The sequence below is a fragment of the Desmodus rotundus genome, chromosome 8, assembly GCF_022682495.2.
Source record: "Desmodus rotundus isolate HL8 chromosome 8, HLdesRot8A.1, whole genome shotgun sequence".
In the NCBI taxonomy this organism is placed as follows: domain Eukaryota; kingdom Metazoa; phylum Chordata; class Mammalia; order Chiroptera; family Phyllostomidae; genus Desmodus; species Desmodus rotundus.
This window is the reverse complement of record NC_071394.1, coordinates 25943515-25966056: the sequence shown is the minus strand read 5'-3', so window position 1 is coordinate 25966056 and position 22542 is coordinate 25943515. Positions and strand designations below refer to the sequence as shown.

Here is a 22542-nt window from a genome sequence, read left to right as displayed (position 1 = left end):
ACCCATAAAGGAGACATAGCTCTGGACCCCAGCTGCATATGCTGTCCAGCCTCCCCAACTGGACTGTAACCTTTTCAAGGACTGGCTGGACCTACATTACCCTTGTAGTATCTTACGTAGCTGGCACCTCTTGGAGGACAGTGGGTCATGTGTGGGTCCTTAAAAGGTCTGGATGATTAGACCTCTTCTGCCTGATGTCTATGTTAAGCAAATAAGAGACAACTGGAGGAACCTTACCAGTCCTTGGACACGAAAGAAATGTGTCTGTGGGTGCTTAACTCCAGGGTTCATTATATGAAGTTAGTAAACATTGAAAGAACAAGTCAATTAGCCTTCTAAAGCAAAGATGAGAAGACCCCCAGGAGGGGGTGACATTTAAGTGAGAAGAGAGTCAGGGACATTGGATTCTCTGCAGCAGAAGAGACGGAGATGCCTCCTTGAGTGAGGGCACAAGGACAATATTTCTAAGTATTCCAAGTGCTAGGTTTGACCAACATATGGAGCTGCAAGCCAGTTGGACAGCTGCCATTTTGGCAGCTTTGTCAAAAGAAAAAAGACTTTGCTCAATGAGCTAAATCTTACCTGACCAAGAGGAATTCCCTAGCTTTACTATAAGAGCAAAAAACTATTAGAGCAAAAAAAAAAAAGGGTTAGAAGCATTGGAAATGGGACAAAAGAGAGTGTCAGGGAGGCTGCAGGGTCTAACAATAGAAAACTAGGCAGCAGATTAGACAGAGTGGATGTGGGAGACGGAGACAAAGGCAGGAAAGGAGGACTGAGCAGTGGCCAAGGGAAAACGGCACAAGGACTGCCACCCACCATGGACTGTCCTGCAGAGAGGGTCCCCGCCAGGAGCGGGCAACGAGGGAGGTTTTGCCAGACCACACAGGCCAGTTTCAGTGCCGCCCAAATCTTCTTGAGCCAGCAACAGCATTGACATGTACGACATCGTTCCAAATTTGCAAACACATGTGTACCTGAAGCCTGTTTGCAATTGATTTGTGGCTAAAATACATTTGCCTTCAGAAATTATTTTAATTAGGTTAGATATTTATGCCAAATCACCAAACCTATTTGGTTTCTATATGCCTAAAGTGTAGTCCTCTATACCGGGATTTCAGTCATCTCTAATTCACCCCTTCTGGTCCAGTTACTCTGGTCACTTAAGAAATAACTCCAAAACTTGACTTAAAACAACAACAAGTTTTGTTTGGTTCATGATTCTGCAATTTAGGGTAGGGCTGGGCAGAGATGGCTCATTACTGGTCTGCCTGGCATCAGGAGGCGTAAGGGGGATCTGATGGCTGGGCCTGTAGTCCCCTGAAGGATTGCTCACTCACTCGTCTGGCAGTGGACGCTGGCTATTGGCTTTAACACCAACCTGTGGCCCCTCCTCATGGTCGGGCTTCCTCACAATATGGCAGCTGGTTTCCAAGAGCAAGAGTCATGTGTGAGAGAAACAAAAACTAGCTGAGGAAAAAAGAAATTGTGTTCTCTCTATGATCCAGCCTTGGAAGTCACCTGCATTGTTTCCACAGTGTTCTGCCTGTTGGACCAATCACAGCTCCTGTGGGCCAATGGGGAGGGCAATAGACTCCACCTCTTGATGGAGAATATCAAGATTCTAGTAGAGCCTGTGGAAGTGAGTATAATTATATGGCCATTTGTGTAGAGTACAATCTGCTACAACATATAACACTACTTCCAGGAAAAATACAGCATATTCCAGCTTGGAAGGCAGTATAACATAGTGAATAAAGAGCCAGGAGTCAAGAGCCAAACACCTAGAGCTCCAAAATATACCACATGACACTGGGCAATTTGCTTAAGCTTTCTGCACCTCAGTTTCCTCCTATACAAAATAGATGTTGTGAAGAAAAGAAAATATTTTGAGAAGAGCTTTTAAGGCCATTTAAGTGTTAGCTGTTCTCATAACAACAGGGACAGACTGCCCCGGGCTTGGACAGTGGTACTTCCTGGTTCCTATGGGGGAGGTGGGGGGTGGCAGCAGCCCCACCAGAGGTAGAAAAGTAATGATAACAGTTCACATGACTAACTACCTACTATCTGTCAGTGACTGTGCCAAGTGAGTTAACTTAAAAATCCACAAGGCAGATATGAATGTTATGCAGGTAAGAAAACTGTGACGTAGGGAACTTGCCCAAAGTAACACCTGCAGATGGTGACAGACAGAATTTGCCCCCAGACCAGTTTAACTGGACAGAAGGAGCCTGAATCCCTGGATGACTGTGTGGAGCAGAATCCTTCTCCCAAATCTGATTCATAGGTGAGCAAAGAATGAATTGTACTGTATCATACTACCAATAAATGGTGCTATTTATTCCAGCAGTGAGCTTATCTTGACTGGGTTAGTATAAGGAAGACGCTATGGGTCTACTTGGGCCCCACTAACTTAAGAATTCCTTTCATAAAATGGAATGGCTTTTGTTATTTCCATAAGAAAAGTATTTGCATTAAAAAATATCATTCTCTAGGTCAGTGCCTACAAGCCTCATTTCCTTCTGAACTGGAGGACAGAAAGCCTTTGGCCCATGAGCAGGAGGGCAGGGCACACTGACCTGTACCCTTGACACTGATACGAACATATTACTTACAACTTAGGCTGGCTATTCACCAGCTGAAGAATGTCTCTTCTAAGGTTTGATGCTGGTGTAAAATCGAATAGTTCCCAGGCTGTTTGCTTGTCTTTTTTGTTTTGATGTCAGCTTGTTTGTTTTTTCTTTTACTGAGGATTCTCTTTTTGACTCCACTGGCTAGCACGGCTGTAAGGGAGAAACCTGGGCAGGCTCCCTATATCCTTGCCGTGAATTCCATGATGGTGGGAGACCACGTCTGCCTGTTCAACACAGCACACCCGGTGTTTTGTAGGTGTTCAAACCTCATTGAACGCATGTGAGACTGTATGTCTGAACTGAAGCCCAGGCAAACAAAAGTCAGAAGTCCACAGAGTGACTTGGGCTCTTTATGCCAGTGGCATAGATCACTCAAAGATCAGATGAGGGAGGAACCCAAAATGCCGACTCTACTACTGCGGATGCAGTAGCCAGTTAATAAATGCTTGTGGACTGAGTGATGTTACCTCACGCTGCACCTGATCCACGCTAAGATGTGGGGAGGCATAGGGTGGGATAACCGGTGGGATGCTATTTTTATCTCCAAAAATGTTGTAAATATGGTCGTCACGAAATTGGTCGTGGTTTTAGATGTATGAGTCACACGAAAGTCTGTGGGAGCCGGCTGAGCAGACAGCCAAATGTTATAACACTCTTCTTGACGTTTATCTCTAATGGATAAGGTTTAAACTCATTTAAGTAAAGAAAATATGGAATCATCCTTTAAAAATTCATCTTGCATAAAAGCAATGTGCTGCCTTTGGTTTTCCTGCAGTCAGCGGGACAGAATTCAGAACCTATGGACAATCCTTCCATTAGGACAGGCGGCAGCTGGGGTATCTTTCAGACTAGAGATTTCTTTCCTGCAAATCGAATATAGAACTTTAATGTTAGCTAAGTATACTACGTTTCATGTTAGTGTAAATGAAATTTTTAAAGAATGCTGTGTCTCTAATTAAAGGTATTTATAGAAATATGTCCAAAAAAACTAAAGCTCACGGCAGAGGGAAAAAGAACATACTGTCTTTAGTTTGGAGAATGTGGCTCCACTGAATTTAAATATTTACCATATAAATGTTGTATCAGAGTCTTAAGGAGCATCACTTTTACGTCATTACTTCTGGAAACAATAAAATGCCATATTTTGGAATGATGATTCTTGCTGGATTTCCATCATGGGGCACCATTTAAATAGCAGTCGATTTTGTTAAAAATGGCACATGCCTTTCTGAACTTAAAATTTCAAACACCCGCCATCAAAGATGCACACAGTACAGCCTGGAGCCAGAGATCTTAGACTTTTTCCAAGTTTCTTCATCAAGGCCCCCAAAGCAGGTGTTCTTTTCTAGTCCAAAGAATAAGATATGTTTGAGAAAATCCTATTTCGTCATTTCCCAGAGAACGCATGAAGAAAAATTGCTAAGCTTCCCTTTCAAATGTTAGGGATTTGGATGCGGCTTAAACAACAGCTTGTGCAAAACGTCATAGCTCCAATTCTGTCACGCTGAGAAAGGATGGCTTTGGACACCCCAAACCCTGACGTCAGCCAACCAACTGCAAAGCCAACCTGAAGGTAAAACTAGGCATTATCTTCTGCAAATTCCGTGTGACATGGAGAATGAGACAACTGCTTAGTCCCACTAAACAATAATATTCACACCTCCTGTATCGTCCCTAAATAGCCAATATGTCAAGTAAGACCCTGAGTTCAGATTACTTGGGAAGTGTCACCATTCCCCACTTCATTTTGAATGTGCTTTGTCCTGGGACCTTCAGCAGATAAACCTGCAGGCTCTGTCCTGACTAACTGGAATTGAAATTGCAATTCATCCATTCATGCAGGTGCTTTACACTAAATGTTCTTTCATGCATGTGTCAGATGCTGTACACAAAGTACCTTCTAGAGAGCTCCTTTGGCTGGGATCTCATATAACATTCCCCACTCCCCATCTAAGTGCTCCTGCTTGCTTTCTGAGTGGATAAAGGTCCCCTTGTAAATAGCTATAGTCTTACTTCTATGGTCCATGGTCTTAACTTGCATAACTTGCATTAACACGATGAGTTTTTCCTCTTAACCCCTATCTGACCAGGTGAGCGTTTCTCAGCCCAAGTCACACAAGACTCCTCATGGATTTCAGGAGGAAAATAAGAGGAAGTTACAGTTTGGTAGCTGTATGGATACATCATCCCTTTTCATACAGAAATTAGAATATTCTGGGAAATTTACACTTTCAGAGAATGAAATCAGATATGGTGGAACTCAATGTTCAAATGCTGATGGTGGATTTTGTTGAATGCCGTTGTATGACCTTTCGGCATTACTAGCTCACAATCACTAAACTCAGGGGTAGATAGAATTCAAGGGGATCCAGAAACTTGGATGGAAAAAATATTACAACTTTAGTTTCACTAACCTTAAACTGAAATTTAGTATTTCTTTTCACTAAAATGTAGGCCACAAACCACAGTACCTGTGATTTTGTTGCCAAGAAAAATTGTGGATGTTCTCATGTCACATTATAGTCATTACCAATATCTTGAAATATCTTTTACTCTCATCGCTACCTCAAATGATGGTAGTTATCCCTGCTAGTTTGTATTATTAAGTAAAGCACACATCACGATTTTTAAAACAATTGGTGAATGTGTTTCAGTAAAAGTGGTTTCCTTTGTCATCTTGCAAACCCTATCCTTATATTATGCATTTAAAAACAGCATTCTGAGAAGAGTCTACAGGCTTTACCAGACTGCCAAAGAGGTCCACGGCACCAAAAAGGTTAAAAATCCCTGAAACCACACACAAAATGCTTAGTAATGCAACAGCTGGGTTTGTAAAGTGAATCATTCCTTGCTAGTATCTTTTTTAAAAAAATTTTATTGTTATTCAATTACTTAAATATAAGTCATAACACCATAAAAGTCCTAGAGGAAAATATTGGCTAGTATCTTTTGAAGCTGAAACACACTTGACCTTGAAATCAACATAGTTTCCTTGTCGTAAATAGGTGATTCTGTTGACAGTCATTCCCCCCTCCCCACCCTTATTTTGCCATAAGAGAAGACCTGTAGGTTCTAAAAACATCTCTGCTATCATAGCATAGGTTGTTTTCATCTAGTTATAACATTTACCATTAACATTTTGCCACCAACACTGAATTGTTCTCATATCTAATAGTGCTGAAATCCAGCCTATTTTATAAGGGCACTAAATACAATCATTTTATAACCTTAATTTGAAATATAGAAAGAGCATCAAGAAAACTACTTGGAAAAGTATCATGGTAACTCCTTATTGTGCGTAAAAAAAAGAAGTAAACGTCAAAGTACTCTATCAACAACGGCGCTTTTCAGTAGCAGTGCTGCTGGTCCAGTCCACGCTCATTACCGCGTTATGCTCATGAGATAAATGAAGAGATGCGTCGGGAGGTGTGCCCTGAGTACAAGCACATCAGCCTTTCGGAAAATCCCCCATGGAGGCTCTGACCAAACATAGACATCTCTAAAGTCAGCAAGTTCAATGAATATTCACTCCCTGAAAGCCACTGAGAAATTACTGATGCACCCACAATTATTCACTTATCACTGAAGCTAGGTAGGTCAGAAAATGCTCATCTCCGAGTAAAATAAATGAGATCAGAATTCAGAAACTAATAAAGAACATAAAAAATAAGAGCAATATATGCTTGCATTAAATGGAGATGTAATTCACATACAATGAAATACATATTTTTCATATAGATAGTTAAACCATTAATTTCTAGTCATCAAAATAGTAGGTATATTACATGTGCTGCTCTTGAATTTGCCTTTCCCCCCCCTTGTCAAATCTGTAAGAGGTAGAAACCGGTTATGCATCTAGGCTTTGATTAACTGCAATACCAGAGGTTTTTTTTGAATTCCAAGCCACAGAATGATCCAACTCGTGCACAATGATGGAAAATGCAAAACCACTAAACTTGGGAAGGAAATGAACTACATTAAGGCAAATAAACCAATTTGCACTATATGATGTTATAGGAATTAAGAAATAAAAGGCATGATGAATCAGTTATCAAATCACTCATAATCTCGAGCAAATTTTTAGTGACTATATCTGTTTGAATTTAGTTTTGGGGCTCTTGGTTTCTTCCAAAGAAATTATTTCAATTTCTAAAGATACCAATAGCTCACATGACTCCTTAGCGAAGACCATCCACTGTAATTCTCGACACAGCTGAATTTGCAGAGGAAGATATGGAAAACATGTCCTTTGCTCTAACAACCAAAAAGCCACTGCATGCCCACATGCACGAGTTTCCACCCCAACTTCCTTGGCATAGTCCAGATTATGTTTTTCTAAATAGGGAGCTGCTGACAGTTTTCCCTGGTATTTTCAGAATACCCTATGTACAAGAAAAACCCCAACTTTTGTTTCATAGTATAATGTTCTTTCCTGCTGTGCCTGGTGTTGCTAATTATGAATGCTGCAAACAAGATACAACCCAAATTCCAAACTATTCTGGGATGATTCAGAAGAGGGTAGCAATTGCAAAAGAAAAAAAAAAAAAACCAAGTTAGCAATGTATTGCAAGGCAGGGCTGGAGTGTATAAACCCAAAGCTGTGCTGAAGGGAGGATTCCTGGAATTCGATGGGGAATATTTGGCTCAAGCTGCAAAATCTGTGTCTTTAAATAATGTCATGTTAGCAAGTGTTGAGCAAGAACAGCGATTATATTTTCACCTATTTCATGGAACATTAATCCAAATGTAACTAAATTCCAGAGACTCCGTATGAAATTAGCAAGTAGAAGCCACTTCACATTCTTCCCCTCGTACAATAATTGCTCATGAAAAGAAACTTGTGGTAGGTAAGAGAGAGGGCAAAACCACAAGGATCTATAAAACATCTAACTGTGCAGAAAGGGAACTAATTACCTCACACAGAAGAAGCGCAGGATTTAACAGTCCATGCTCCGCAGCCCCAGGGAAGCAGCAGCGGGAGCAGCAGTGGCGGGAGCGGCGGCAGTGGCAGGAGCGGCAGCAGCCAGCATCCACCAGATTCTCACAGGCCTTTGACTGTGCGGACTCAGCCACAGACTCTGCCTCCAGCTGACGTCAAAGTCCCTGTCACATGGCCAGATGAAAGCCAAGAGAGCATTGGTTGTCGTAGCAACCACAGAACAGCTCTGAAATTATTTCAATAGGTCATCTGTCACTGTGGTGTGTGTGTGTGTGTGTGCATACATCTCACACACACACACACACACCACAACCATCACGGACAGCTCCCTCAACCCCCTGAAGCGGTGACTCAGGAGTGCCTGCAACTTTCCTCTTTAAGACTTCCGTGTCTGTTCTTTACTGGCACTTGCAGGAAAGTGCATGCCACTCAGAAGTTCCCATCAGCCTCGCTATCCCCAGCATGAAGCCCGTGTCTCTGTAGAACAAAAAGGAAAGAAACTGAAAAATCCTGGGGGTAGTTTTCTGAACTAATGAAATCTATTTGTGAGAAAATGGATAAAAGCAGAAGCTCATGGGAAGTTGGAAGAAAAGACATTTTTAAACTATATAAGAATCCACTCTGCACTGAGCCGTGCTAGGGATGGAGAGAAAAACAAGAAACAGAGAGGGTGGCAGCCCAGAGTAGGATGAGAAATCCTAATAATCCTGACACCATCTAGCACAGGGAGATCCGGGGAGACGAGCTCAGAATTCCTGCCCCGCAAAACGTGCATGAGAGAATGAGGGCCACTAGTCAAACCAGTGCTACTTTAAAACAACCCTGAGAGTATAACTTTTTTGGACCTTTGCGTTGGGGTCAAGGTACAGGTGCGAAATCCTCTCCTCCTAAATGCTCTCTCATCCACACCCCTCTGGGGCTCGGCGTGGAGTAAACGGGTAAGGGCTCCGCCAATGCAAAGTTCAGTGCAGCCTAGAGCAGAGGAATAAAAAATACAGTCCTGTACGCTTTCTAATAGCAGCTTCACTTCCTTTAGGACCAGCCTAGATTACTTCTAACACCACACGTGTGCTTATTTCCTACTTCACTCTCCCTCTATATAACAGAAAGTCAATTGAAAGCAATGAAATAAAATCCACAGGAAGGTGCTCTGAAAATTACATTCAGGAAGCATATACTCCTTCAAAGGGCAAAGGGGAAAAGCAGGGGAGAAGAGATTGCTCTTAAAACCCTAAGGACCTTTCCATGCCAGCATTATCAGGATTTCTATTCTGGCTCCTTAAAAAAGAAAAAAAAAAAGAATAGCTCTGGAGTGTTGCAAAATATAAATGGAAACTAAGCCAGCTGGGCAGATTACATTTTTGTCACTCCAAAAGAATACTATTTCTTCAGAGTCACAGAAATTGCTTCTTGAACAATGAGATTAATGTCCAAACTGTTTGGCCATGCAATCTTCCCCTTCCATCTTCTTCTTGCTTTACTTCTGTCCCAGCTCCGGTGGCAAGAAAAGATATATTTTTATTTCAAAAGTTATTTTTACGATGTTATTAGCTGTACCACTGCTAAAGTAAAACCAATCTGTAATGCTTTCCTTTTAATTTCAGATTAATGACAGAGAATTTACCTGTTTGCACCGGGACAATTGGCTCATTGAATCCGATGTCTGTCTAAATGGGTCAGGATGTCTCACTGGGGGCAGACTGCAGTAACAGTCACAATACACAAATTTGCAGTCTGTTCTGGTCAGAGATCTGGTTTTCTGTTCTGCAAGGCACATCCTAGTAATGAGGAGTTCAGTTCAGCCCAGAGCTGCACTGAGCTTTGCATTTGCATTTGGCACTCTCTAGAGGGGAATCCTTCTAGACTTTCAGGACCCCACATGTCTGAGCTGCCTGCTTTAATCAGCTCTCTGACCCTAAATCCACCGCTACCTGAAGGCTTCTCTTCATCCAGATCCAGCACGTAAGGTAGTAAAACTGCAGTACCACTCTTGGCCAATAGGTGACGTCCTCTGAAACCAGAAGTTCTCAGTTCTAAAAATTCCTGAAATTCATGGTGTCAATTGAGATTTAGCAAAAACTAACACTTTAACTTTTTAATATTATTTTTAAGACTAAGTACATTTTACCATATACTGACTTGAGCTTAAACTCATTTTAAGTTAAAATAATCAGCGGACCGACCTTTAATATGTAAAGTGGGCGCGTGTGATCCTTTTTTCTGTGGCGTGCTTCTTACCTGCCATCACTTACTCTCCTTTGCAAACTACCTAGGATTAAAGATCCCTCTTACAGCTAAAAAAGCCACCGATCTCCTGCAGGGCTGAAATCGTGATGACGATCTCTTTGGAGCTCAGATTTCTTTCAATTTGGCTCATTAATTCAAATGCAGTTTGAAAAGATCAGAGGAGATACACACGAGGAACTTTTTCCAACTTTGAGACCACAACACTGAAGGAATACATGCTATTTTATTTGTTAAGTGACAACTCACTTTCGTAGGTGAAAATGATTCACTGAATTAAAAAATACCCATTCGAAGATACTTCTGCACTATGTTTTCACTTGCTGTGTAAATACCAAAGCTGCATGTTTAGTCTGACCCCTGTGTCGGAAAGAACTGGTACGTGCCACTAAATCAGTTTGAGCTGGGTTCACACACCTCAGCTCACCGGTTGTTGGGGTCATGAGCACATGACTATAATAGGCCTTTTGTTTGCTGCTTCTGTCTCACGGCCCGAATGCTGGGGGAAGGCCATGGACATGTTTTTTGGAGGCACTGGGTTCATTTCTCATCTGGGCAAGTTACCAGAGTCCTCTGAGCTTCGGTACCTATGTGCTGGGGTTGTTGTGAGGATTATAAAGTTAATGTATTCTAAAATTCTGACATCCTGCCACAGGGCTGAATGTGTGTGTTCTCGCTTATCTGTTTGACTCCGGTAAGTCTTCCAAGTCCTTCAGGGAAAGGACGGAATCTTCTTCATCCCACAACTCTACAGTTGGTGCACAGCTGGGACCGCAGTGCTCAGGGAATGCTGACTGGCTCAGCCACTGGGAAATAAAGGCTGAGCAACAGAAAGAGATGGTTCCTTTGTCTTCCCACTAACAGAGCCTAGGAAGCCTTACCTCAGCCCCCCGAAAAGTGAAAAGAAAAAAAAAAGAAAACAATTCTATTTATCACAAAAATTTCTGGCTATGCATCAGTCCAAGTCAATTTACCAAGTAATTCAAACATTTGTAAATCATAAATACTTATTACAAGTGGACTTAAGTGACATGCTGATATATTTTATGGCTGTTGCTGTTGATGCTGGATAATCTTTCACATTAATTGAGCACTTACTGTACGTGGAGTATTGTTCTAGATACTGTAGATATATTAAACCACTTATTGCAATAACCCTATGCGGCAGTACGAATCTTTGTTCACATTTCACACCTGGAGAAACTTGCGCATAGAAAGATGAAGGCCTACTTCGTACCTGGCCGAGCCAGGGTCTACGCCCAGGACACCTGGCTCCGTACGTTTTTGGAAATATTACATTTGAACTATTTTCAGAAAGAACATAATAAACATATTAAATTATTTATGTTTATTATATACTTGAGAGTTGTTTTTATTTTTAATTTCTTAGGAGGAGGAGAAACCCATCTTATCTTTTCTGCACGTTGGAACTGTAACAATTTTAATCTGGCTTAGGCCTAAGGAGTAATACAGCAAGAAAAATCTAATCAGGAATATTTGAATCAAGGAAAATGGGCAAAGTAAAATAGTGAAAATATCCTAAATAAAACTGTGCCCAAATTAGTACAGTCTTCACTGAAGCCAATATGTGGATTGCACAGGCTTGGGCAACTTTCCTTTCCCTTCTCACTGTGATGGAGTTTCATGTGTTTGAACCAATACTCTCAGTGAGATAACAATAAGAGCTGGGTTTTTTAGAAAGTGGTTAGAAGGCATCAACGTAGCAGAGGCAAGAAATCTTTAAGCGCCCAGATAAAACAAAAATATATTGATGTTAGCCTGATATTCCTCACACTATCTCTGCTTTTCTCTTCAAGTAACTAGCTAATTCTTAAGTGGTGTGAGGCTTTTGGCATTCTCAGAGACTGGAGAGACCACAACTGGAGTACAGATATTCAAAAGCATCCAGGACTTTAGGGATAAAAATTCAGGGTGTGTGTGTGTGTGTGTTTAAAGGAATCACAGAGAAGAAGTCATCCCAACATTCTGAGCAGTTTTTCCCCTGGAGCACTTGCCACTTCCGAAATGGTGTTATACACGAGAACAAGAAGTAAAGCATAAAAATACACCAAAGAGGATAAGAACGTAAAGGGAGAGTTCCGCAATCTTATAGCCCTCTGGAGCCAAAAATTGGAGTACAGGGTTCCAAGGAGTTTGAGTTGGTCAGCATCCTAAGTTTTCAGGTCTCATAACTAAAGGGTGAATCCCTGGAAGTAACGGAAAACAAGAAATAGATGTACTTCCCCCAAACTAGTTTCCATCCTAGAACTATTAGTATAATACCTAATTGGACCAAGGTAAATTTCCCCTACTCTAACTACACTCCAGAGAAAATGAACCCTCTCTAAAAGAATACGACATCATCCAGAGCTCTTACTGTTTTTCATACATCGCTTCCAATTTAGTCCAAACTCAGTAATCACGCCAGGAGACGGGTAGGCCTAACTGCCCAAAATCTAAGAGTAAAAAAAAACAGGCAATAGATATAGACCCACAGGTGATTCGCCTTCTGCAGGTGGCAGACAGGGGTTTTAAAGTAACCATAATCAATGTGTTCACGGAAATAGATGGCAAGATGGAGAGTTCCACATGTAAAAAATAAAATCTACCTAAAGGAACATATTAAAATTAAAGAACTCAAAAATACAACTGAAATTACAAACACAACAGATGGTTGAAGAGTAGAGAAGATACAGCAAAAGAGAAAATTAGTGAAATTAAAGATAGATCACAGACAATATCTAGACTGAACTACAAGAAGAAAAGAAGAATAGAACATACAGAAAAGAACGTAAGAGACGTTTGGAACGTGATAAAATGCTAGCATGTATTTGGGAAAGAAGGAAAGAATCAAGAGATAGAGCAGAAGCCATATTTGAAAAGAATTGGCTGAGAAATTTCCAGAACTTACAAAAGATACAAAACAACAGAATTAAGAAGCTCTATTGACCCCAAACAGGATAACTACAAAGAAAATCCCACAAAGAAGGCACATTACGACCAACCTGCTGAAAACTAAAGACAAGACAAAAATATTAAAGCAGCAAGACAAAAAATATTAACTTGAACTCATATTAACTTTAAAGGAATGACAAAAGACTTTTTAAAGTAAAACTCAATAGTAAAACAAACAAATATGAAAACTTAATAGATTATTCAAATAGAAAATCAGCAAAATACAGGAAGAGATATTTTTCCCAAAAATATATACTGACGACAAGCATACAAAACGAATTTTTCAAAATCATTCGCCACTAGGAAAATACAAGTGAAAACCGGAATGAGATATCACTACATACCTATCGAAATGACTAAAATAAAAATTAGCGGCGATGCCAAATGCTGGCAAGGCTACAGAGACACTGAATCACTCAGACATTGCTGGTGGGAATGCAAATGTGGCAGCCACCATGGAAAACAGTTTGACAAGTTTTTTTAAAATTAACCACCCAACTACCATATGACTCAGCAATTACATTCCTCAGTATTTCAAGGAAACGGAGACCAAGCTAACATAAAAACTTGTACACAAATGCTTATAGCACCTCTCTTCGTAATGGCCAATAAGCGGAAACAACGCAGATGCTTCCAATGAGTGAGAGGGTAAACAAATTTCAGCACCTCCATACCGCAGAATACTGCTCAGTGCTAGAATGGAACAAACTGCGGGTGCGCACCGAAATCTGCCCGAACGTCCCAAGGATTCTGCTGAGTGAAAAAGCCACTTTCAAAAGGTCATACATTTTATAACTCCATTTATATAACATTATTGATATGACAAAATAATAGAAATGAAACACAGATCAGTGGTTACAGTGATCAGGGATTAAAGAGGGAGCTGGGGAGGGAGGGAAGTGTCTGCTGTGAAAAAGCAACAGGAGGGTCCTTGTGGGGGCTGGCAATGTTCTCCCTCTTGCCTGCAACAGTGGAGATAGCCTGGTGGTAACATTGTGTCACAGTTTTGCAAAATGGTACCTTTAGGGATAAGTGGGTAAAGTGCGTATGGTTTTTCTCTGTGTTGTGTTTTCAACTGTATGTGGATCTATATGTATTTCAAAATAAAAGTTTAGTTAAAAATGTTTAAATAATGGTGACATAAGACATTTTCAGTCAAAAAAATGAGGGATTTGTTCCAACAAAATTATACTGACCTTCTACAAGCACTATATAGGCAGAAGAAAATGATCCCGGATAAAAACGCAGAGAGATTTAGATAGAGCAAACATATAGAAAACAGATTTAATTTCAAACATGCCAATAATTACCATAATATGTAAACTGACTAAATATTCCAATTAAAAGACAAACATGCTGGGCCATAGGAAAGTCTCAACACATAAATAATTGAAGCCAGCAGTATACTTTTTGTATAGTGTAGAACAAAACTAGAAAGCAATATAAAAAGACAAATAGAAAACCACCTAAATGGGAACTAAGCAATACACTTCTAAGTAATCCATGCATTAAAAAGATTCACATTAAAATTTAGAAATATTTGAACCAAACATATATGTTAAAAAGAAAAAAAAAGAAACGACAGACACTAAGGCTCCAGTTTTGGCGGGTACTTAGAGGAATTCCATGGACCTGTTCCCCAGCGAAACAAGCATAACTGATGAAAAATATTTGAAAATATCATGGAAAGTCTCTGAAAGTCATCCTTAGGGTATACAGCCAATGAAGAAACATTTATTTTTTTTTTTTTAAAGAAAGAAAACAACTAAAACTTGGTGAGAACATTGAGAGTCTGTGGCGCCGGAATCTCAATCCAATTCTTCCCCAACCCCTCAGCTCAGTTTACAGAAGTTTTATTCAGAAAGGTGGGGCCAGAAAGATTGGTCTCCTCCCCCCTTCAGCCCTCACTCAAGGGCTACAGAACCTCTCTGGGAAAGGCCAGCCAACAGGCTTTCTCAGCTCTGCTGTTAAATTCCTGGTGAGTACAGCCACCAGGAGGAAGAGAGGAAGTTCGATTGTGTTTAAGGCACAATTATTATACGTTAAATTTATTCCCAACTGCTAACGTTTCCACTGTCAAGAAAAACTGGGAACTTTGTACATGTGAAATAAGCTTATAGAATTTCATGAAATTCCCAGGATTCCCTATAGGAGAAAATAGAATGCACTACATTCAAAAGCTTTGCAGAAGAAGTATTAGAAAGCAGCTCCTCACATCTCTGAGGAAATAAATTAGTCACCTTTAACTACTAGTTGGTAAGATCCACTCACTCTTTAAGGTCTTTTTGGGCACTGAGAGGTCCCCTGCACTGAAGACAAAGGAAAAGGACAAGAGACAACGAAATCACACAATGAATAAAAATGCCCTCTCCTTTTACCCTGCCTGCCTTTTCATGGATGGAATGAGAAGAACAAATTCTTTTCTCAAAGAGAGAGAACTTCTCACATGAAACTAAGGAGGCTGTTTTGTAGGAAAACGGTCCATGAATCACCACTTTATGTTTAATCTCCCATACAAGAGGAAGACTGCAAAACGTCACTTTTGCATCACTAACATCCAGTGCAAGTAGAGCAAATGTTGTATTAAGATTGTTGTTTTTGCTTTTTTTGTGAAAGACGATTTTAGAACCCTAACTGTCTCTGCTGTCAGGCGGCCAATGTTGCATATGTGTAAACCTAACGTTTACCAATCCTCACGGATTCTGTCCCGTCCTACCGCCAAGGGATAAAGAAATAGGCCCGAAAAGCATGAGGAATCTGGATGCTTTCCTTGGGCCTGCATCAGAAGTGCAGCTCCTGTAAACGAGCATAGAGGCATCCCAAATTCACTTCCAGCCCGAAGTGATACACTCTGTTGAGTTTGGTGTGAAGTGCTGGCATCAAGGATTCTTTGCCATGTTACAATGTAAGGAATATGGACTTTGGAGGCAGGTACGCTCAGCGGTCAATGTGGGCTCCCCAAATATGACTTCCATCTCTGTGACTTCACACAATTTATTTCCCCTCTCTGAGGCTTGATTTTATTATCTGTGAAGTGGAATACTAATAACCACCTTGCAGGGTGATTATGAAGAGTGCTGCTCAATTTAGCAGTGCATCTGGTAGAATCACAGAGACAAAACTAAGCTTCGTAATTAGGAAGAATAATTCAGAAATATATTAATTAGGGCCCAGTTCACCCTGAATTTACGCTTTCTAAAAAATGAATTTATTTGAATATGATTTTCTGTTTTAATTGACTTCTTTAGCAAATAAATTATATTTGCTAAGTTATAGTGAGAACGAATAATTGTTCTCATTATCAGGAGAACTATGTATTTTCGATGTTTTTATTTTGATTTAATAGCATTTAAAACTACAGCATAGAATTATATTTAGCCTATTATTTATTCCTTACAAAAGAGGGAAATAGAATATTAGTTTATTAATTTGTTATTTGTTTTCTTCTAAAAAAATCCATTCCTAAGAAAGCACACACACTACGTACTCTAAGAACTGCAAATGCCCAGTTGTTTTCAGTGCAAAACCTTTTCCACGTAACCCTGACACAGATTTATGTAAAACGCATGTTCTGACACTGTCAAAGATATGTATCTCACTTTAAGAAAATCAAATGTATATAAATTCTGATGCAGCAGAAAACATTAATTAGGACATTTAAAGCACACCTCCCTCCTGTGGTGAATATAAAATGCAATTTAATTACAAAAAACGATTTATTACAGCTTTTCAGAAAGATGTTGACTTAAGAACTGCATTTCTCAGAAATACACATCTTCAATTGAATCTAAAAAACAAAATAAATAATCGAGCAGAACAGAAACAGACTCACAGATATGAAGAACATTTTGATAGTTGCCACAGGGGGCGTAGGTTGGAGGGGATGGGTTAAAAAGGTGGAGGGATTAAGAAGTCCAGATTGGTCGGTACAGAATAGTCATGGGGGTGTAAAGTACAACTCAGGGAATATGGTCAATAATATTCTAAAAGCAATGTGTGGTGTCGGACGGGTACGAGATTTTTGGGGACGATCACTTGGTAAGTTATATGTCTAATCACTGGGGTGGACACCTGAAACTAATATAATGTTGTATGTCAACTGTAACTGAAGGAGAAAAATGATTTAAATAAACATCTTTTTAAAAAGATGGCAGTATGTAATGATTTTAGCTCAAAGTTGCTGGCTTTGAAGATGGAGAAAGTGGCCATGAGTCAAGGATGCAGGCACTTCTAGAAGCTGAAAAGGGAAAGGAAATTATTGTTAGAATGTCTGCATCCCCCTAAAATGCATGTGTGGAGAAACTAACCCCCAATGTGATGGTATTAGGAGCTGGGGCCTTTGAGAGGTCAGTGGATAAAGCCCTCATGAATAAGATTATTGCCCTTATAAAAGAAGCCCCTGAAAGCTTACTTGTCCCTCCTACCATGTGAGAATACAATGAAAAGTCTTCGACCTGGGAGGGGGCCCTCAATCCCTTGTGCTGGCATCCTGATCTTGGACTGCCAGCCTCCCGGACTGTGAGACATAAATGTCTGTTGTTTATAAGCCACCGAGTGGATGACATTTTTGTTATAGCTGCCCGAATGAACTAATGGGAATGGATCTTCTCCTAGAAGGGAACACAGCCTTGAGTATAGCCTAGTGAGACCCACTCAGATTTCTGACCTCCAGAACTGTTAGATAATAAATATGTGTTGTTTTCAGACACTGGGATTGGGGTAATTTGTTACAGCAGCTATGAGAGACTAATGCAGGCAATAAATGTGTGCTGTTTTTGTCTTCTTAGCAAAACTTTCAGAAGAAATACAGGTGAATCCAGCCTCAAGGAGCTCACAGGGCAGAGTAGGAGAGAAAACAAATATGCTAAGAGAAGCACAGCAAAGTGCGACAGAGCCTTGGGGGGGGGTGTGGGGGGGAGAGGTGTCCCTCCCAGCTGGGAGCAAACCCACTACTGGAAAACCTACTACAGTGATTTCACAGCAGGCCTCCCAGAAGGCAAAGCGTTGCCCTGGTTGACCTTTGGCAGTTCCATCAAGTCCTCTGATTCTGGAATTTCTATTTACAAAAAGACTTCAACTGCAATAACAATATTTTCAAGAACTGGCCTGATTAAGGCTCAGGTCAGAGAACATGCTAAACGGCAAGCAAGAAAGAAACCAGGGCGCCACGCTGCTCTCTTGCTATCATCTCCAACTCAGCTCTGGCCCAGCGCTGCGGGAAAAGGTGTGTTCTCAGGCTGGCTGGGATGCGATGGTTCAGATCCAAAGGTACGCTGGAGGTCCGTGCTGTCAAACCTGCTTTGAGGCTATTTTAATTTCCTGTAATCTTATCTGTGGAAAGTCACAACATTTTTTATATTGGTATCAATCAAGGAACCAAAATGTAATTTCTCTCTGAAGAGGCAGTGTGACCACTCACCATCATATCAATAACTTCTCTTTTTTTTTTTTTTTGCCTGGGCACTGGAGTGGGGTTTCCATCATTTGAAAGCAAACACAATCAGCTCATCTTTGTGCTTCACTAAATTAGTGTCACTGATTCTCAAAACTGAAAAAGACCTTGGGGCTTATCTTGCTCTGTTCGTTCACTCATTCATCTATTTATTCACTTAAACACCTTCAGTGAGTACCTTCTGAGTGTGTCAGGCGCTGTGCTAGGCTGGGAGGCACAGCAGTGAATAAGAAATACATAGAACCTGGCCTCACGGCGTTTACAATTATTAAAGAATTATAACATCTAATAAATAATGAGAGATATACAAGGAGCGTTATCTGGTACCAGCCCAGAAGGACCTAACTCAGTCTGGGATTTCATAGAAAAGCTCCCTGGAGATAAGACCCTTGAGTGAGGAAGAAAGAGGAGTGAGCCAGCTGAGGAAGAAAGAGGAGTGAGCCAGCTGAGGAAGTGGGAGACGTGTTGAGCAGAGAAAAAAGAGGGTCTAAAATCTCAGAGAGGAGACGCAGTACGGCATTTGAGAGGAACTGAAGCGGAGGCTAGGACGGCAGAATCCTGAGAAGAATAAGCGAAGCATGATGCGTGAAGCAATTGTGGGGCAGGTTACAGAGGGTTTGAGAAACCAGCATAACAAGGAACCAAGCCCCTGGCTCAAGGACATACAGCTAGTAGGTGGCAGATTGGACACTAGCTCACCTGAGCTCTAATACAAAGACCGATTAATATTTTAAAAGAAATGTTCTTTAAAATTTCTTCTCAGGCCCTGGCTGGTGTGGCTTAGTGGTTGAGTGCTGGCCTGTGAACCAAAGGGTCGCTGGTTCGATTCCTAGTCAGGGCACATGCCTGGGTTGCAGACCAGGTCCCAAGTTGGGGGCATGCGAGAAGCAACCACACACTGATGCTTCTCTCCCTCTCCTTCTCCCTCCCTTCCCCTTTCTAAAAAATAAATATGTAAAATCTTTTTTAAAATTTCTTTTCTGATTCTAAAGGTGACACATGCTGATTATAAAGCAAACATTTCTTCTCTGGCGCAAAGACCACGATGGAAACGGCCCCAGGTGTGCAGCGCCCACGTGCATGATGTAGCATCACATGATCACCCTCGCAAACCCATTCTCCCAGAAACTAGACATCTTTAGAATGCCTTCAATTATAGGACTTGTCCAGATTGAGCCAAAGAAAAGTCTCAGGATTAGGTTCATGGAAAATCTGTCCATTACACACAGTACCCCACCCCCTTCCCCATATGTCAGCTGCTTGCCCGTTTTTTTACTGCATAAAACTGTAGACTTGAAGATCATCTAGTGACTATACTGAGAAAAGTATCTCTGAAAAGTTATATGTGCCCATCCCCTGCTTTTTTTATGGCTTGGTCTTCAGAAAGTTTCTAACCATTTTAAAATCAGAAGATGGTGTTTTTATCACTCAACCCCAGAAGCCATTAGGATGTCCCTGCCTCTCTCCACACTGCTGGCAGATCCAATCCTTTGCTCAAACCCAGCCTCAGACCTTCTGTTAAGGTTACACGTGCCAGAGTAGAAGCCCCTGTCCTTCCTCCTGGGAAGGTGCTCTGCCAGGCCAATGGAACCAACTTTTCCCTCCTAGTTTGTGGCCAGAGGACAGACAAGTCCTGAGACTCCTAGGACTCCTGGGAGCAAAGTGCTTGATTAAAATGTTGTCCTCTTCACAGTTAATTAGCAGATTGTTTTTAAGAGTTCATGCCTTGTAGCTCAGTGGATTGAGCGCAGGCTGCGAACCAAAGGGTTGCTGGTTGGATTCCCAGTCAGGGCACATGGCTGGGTTGTGGGCCAGGTGCCCAGTGGGGGCCACATGAGAGGCAACCACACAGTGATGTTTCTCTCCCTCTCTTTCTCCCTCCCTTCCCCTCTCTCTAAAGTAAATAAATAAAACCTTTAAAAAAAGAGTTCATGCCTTAGTTCATCTTCCTTCTGGATTGTCATTTTATTTTCCTGCACCCGACAATAAAAGAAAATCTCTTTTGCCTGTTCTTGTGGTTCCCAAGCCTAATAATAATCATGGTTTCGGCCTTTTGCCTTGAGTTTCTGACAGCGTAAATAATGCAGGTGCACAGAAATAAAATGTAGCTATGCTGGCTTTTGCTTCTTTAGCCAATCAGCTACCGAAGGAGATGGAGAAGGAGAAGAAGAAGAGGAAGAGGAAGAAGAAAAGAGACTGAAGTGATAGAATGATGCATTTTACTGTCCAGCTGCCAAGAGGGCACTGCGGACAATGAGGATTTCAGAATAATAACCCTAAAGAGAGGAGGTTCAGAGCATCCCATTCACAGTGCAGGCGGCCTGAAAGACGCATTGTTCCCAGCAGGTCAGGTGGAAGACCCCTCCTGTGAATGCAGCATTCTGAGGAAATGCTAAGCCATCCATTTTTTAAAACACCCCTAACATCAGAAATTTCAAACATGACTTGGTTCTCAGGGAGCAATACTATAGCCTCACAGGTGTGACATAATGAGGCATCTAAGAACAGCAGCTTCTCCACAAACAGCTGCGGAAAGGAGGAAGCTACAATTGGACCATTTAAAATCTGTGCGGTGGGCTCCCCGGCTTACTTGCATTCTGAGAGTTGCGGCAGGTTGCAGAATCCAGCTTTCTGGCTGCTAGAAAGGGGGAGGGTTTTGATATGAGGACTTTGTCCTGGGAGCCTTCTGAACTTAGAAATATATTCTTTAAAATATCAACATATGAAACATTAAAACGTGAGATGCTCAAAAATGAAATATTCACCCATTCCCTGATCCTGCGTAAGACCTTGTCTCATTGTGGGCTCATGCTCTTCTCTATACACTTTCATTTGAAAGAAAACAATAAATATAGTTACAATACTAATATTCGGTATGATTCTTTTTTGGCTGGTTTTTCGTTTGGCACTGGGCGGACTGCATCATGTGAGTCGTCTCATCTGATCTCCACAATCGCCCCATGAGGTGAGCACCATTACTGCAGACGCGGGAAAACTGGGTTTCAGAAGGGCGACCATGCTTGTCTGAGATGCCCGACTTAGTCTGTGAGGTTAGATAGTCCATGCAAGAGCTGGCATCAGAAGCCGAAGATCTTAGAAGCCAGAGGTTTTCCTTTTCCTCCCCACTCAGTCTGGGCTAATAAATACCTCTATAAGCCTCCACATTTATCCTTTTCAGTTGCTGTATAAATTCCAGTAAACGGCTACGCCTGGTCTGTTTACCCACGCTGAGATTGCTGTGGGATTCGGGAACCAGCAACACATAAACATTCATACATTTACTTTTTTCCTTTAAGTTGTTACCTTGGAAAAAGGCTAATGAGTGATTAGTAACACATGAAAATTGTCATGCCTGTTGATACTCGTTCTCTTCAGACTTTTAAATGAACTGTGACTTTTCCTATTGCCACTAGCAAGAACTGAATGCACTCTTTCTCCAGGGGCAGGTCAGCACTGCATCAGGCATAGGTGTGTATATACATATTTATAACAGTAGCAACCATATGCCTTAGTTACTTGTTGTCTCAGTTTAATAAGCACCAAATAACAACCCGGCATCATTTGGATTTCTATTTCCTGACCTACTGGAGGGGTCGAACATTGTTTTATATATTTGTTTGCCATTTGTACTTCCTTGTCTGTAAATTATATTTAGAGCCTCTTCTCCTTTATCCACGGAGACCCAGATTTCAATCTGCCCCAGATATGGTTTTGCACAAGGCTCAGACTGGTATCACTCTCTCCCCATTTCCCAGACTACACAGGGAGATGATAATGAGGATATCAGCTCTATGTTTGTCTCCGTCCAAATCCCTTCCCATCCCATGGGCTTTGCCAGAAAAGTTTGTGGCAGTGCCAGGCCATTTTTGCCACTTGTTGTTACTCATGCACACATGTGCATATTCTTTAAAAGGTTTTGGGTCGTAAAGAAGGGATGACCTCATCTGCAGTCGCACTGGTCTAGTGCTTCCCACGAGTCACGTCTGGCGAGATAAAGAATGCAGCATCCTTTTCCCCAAGTGGCTTGGAGAGGACAAAACCCGGGTCCCAACCGGAAACACAGCACAGTGAGGGGAGAAGTCCATGAGACTTGCAGAAAAATGGGGCCGAGTCCCTCTCTCACCTCGTGAACCTGTGGGTGATGTAGAAAGTCACCCCTCCTCTTAACTTTGTGCTTTTGTTGAACTCTCTTCATTGTCTGCACCACTTTGAATTAGGTTATGTTACTAGCAATCCAAAGCATTCTAACTGATGTAGAATGATCTACTTTATAAGTTTAAAAATAAATATTTTGATTAATTTAAGAGGGACTTCAAATA

At 41.2% G+C, this 22542-nt stretch overlaps 1 protein-coding gene across 3 annotated transcripts in view; it reads right to left on the bottom strand.

Moving 5' to 3' along the window:
• NCALD (neurocalcin delta) overlaps nt 1–22542 on the bottom strand; it is a 337075-nt gene that overhangs the window by 69410 nt on the left and 245123 nt on the right. The window contains exon 1 of one of the 3 annotated variants that reach the window (XM_024572028.4): nt 7548–7788. The exons of the other annotated variants lie outside the window; for them this stretch is intronic. The gene's annotated coding sequence lies outside the window, so the exon portion shown is untranslated. Of the gene's footprint in view, nt 1–7547; nt 7789–22542 lie in introns of those variants that run through there. 3 annotated transcript variants of the gene reach the window in all.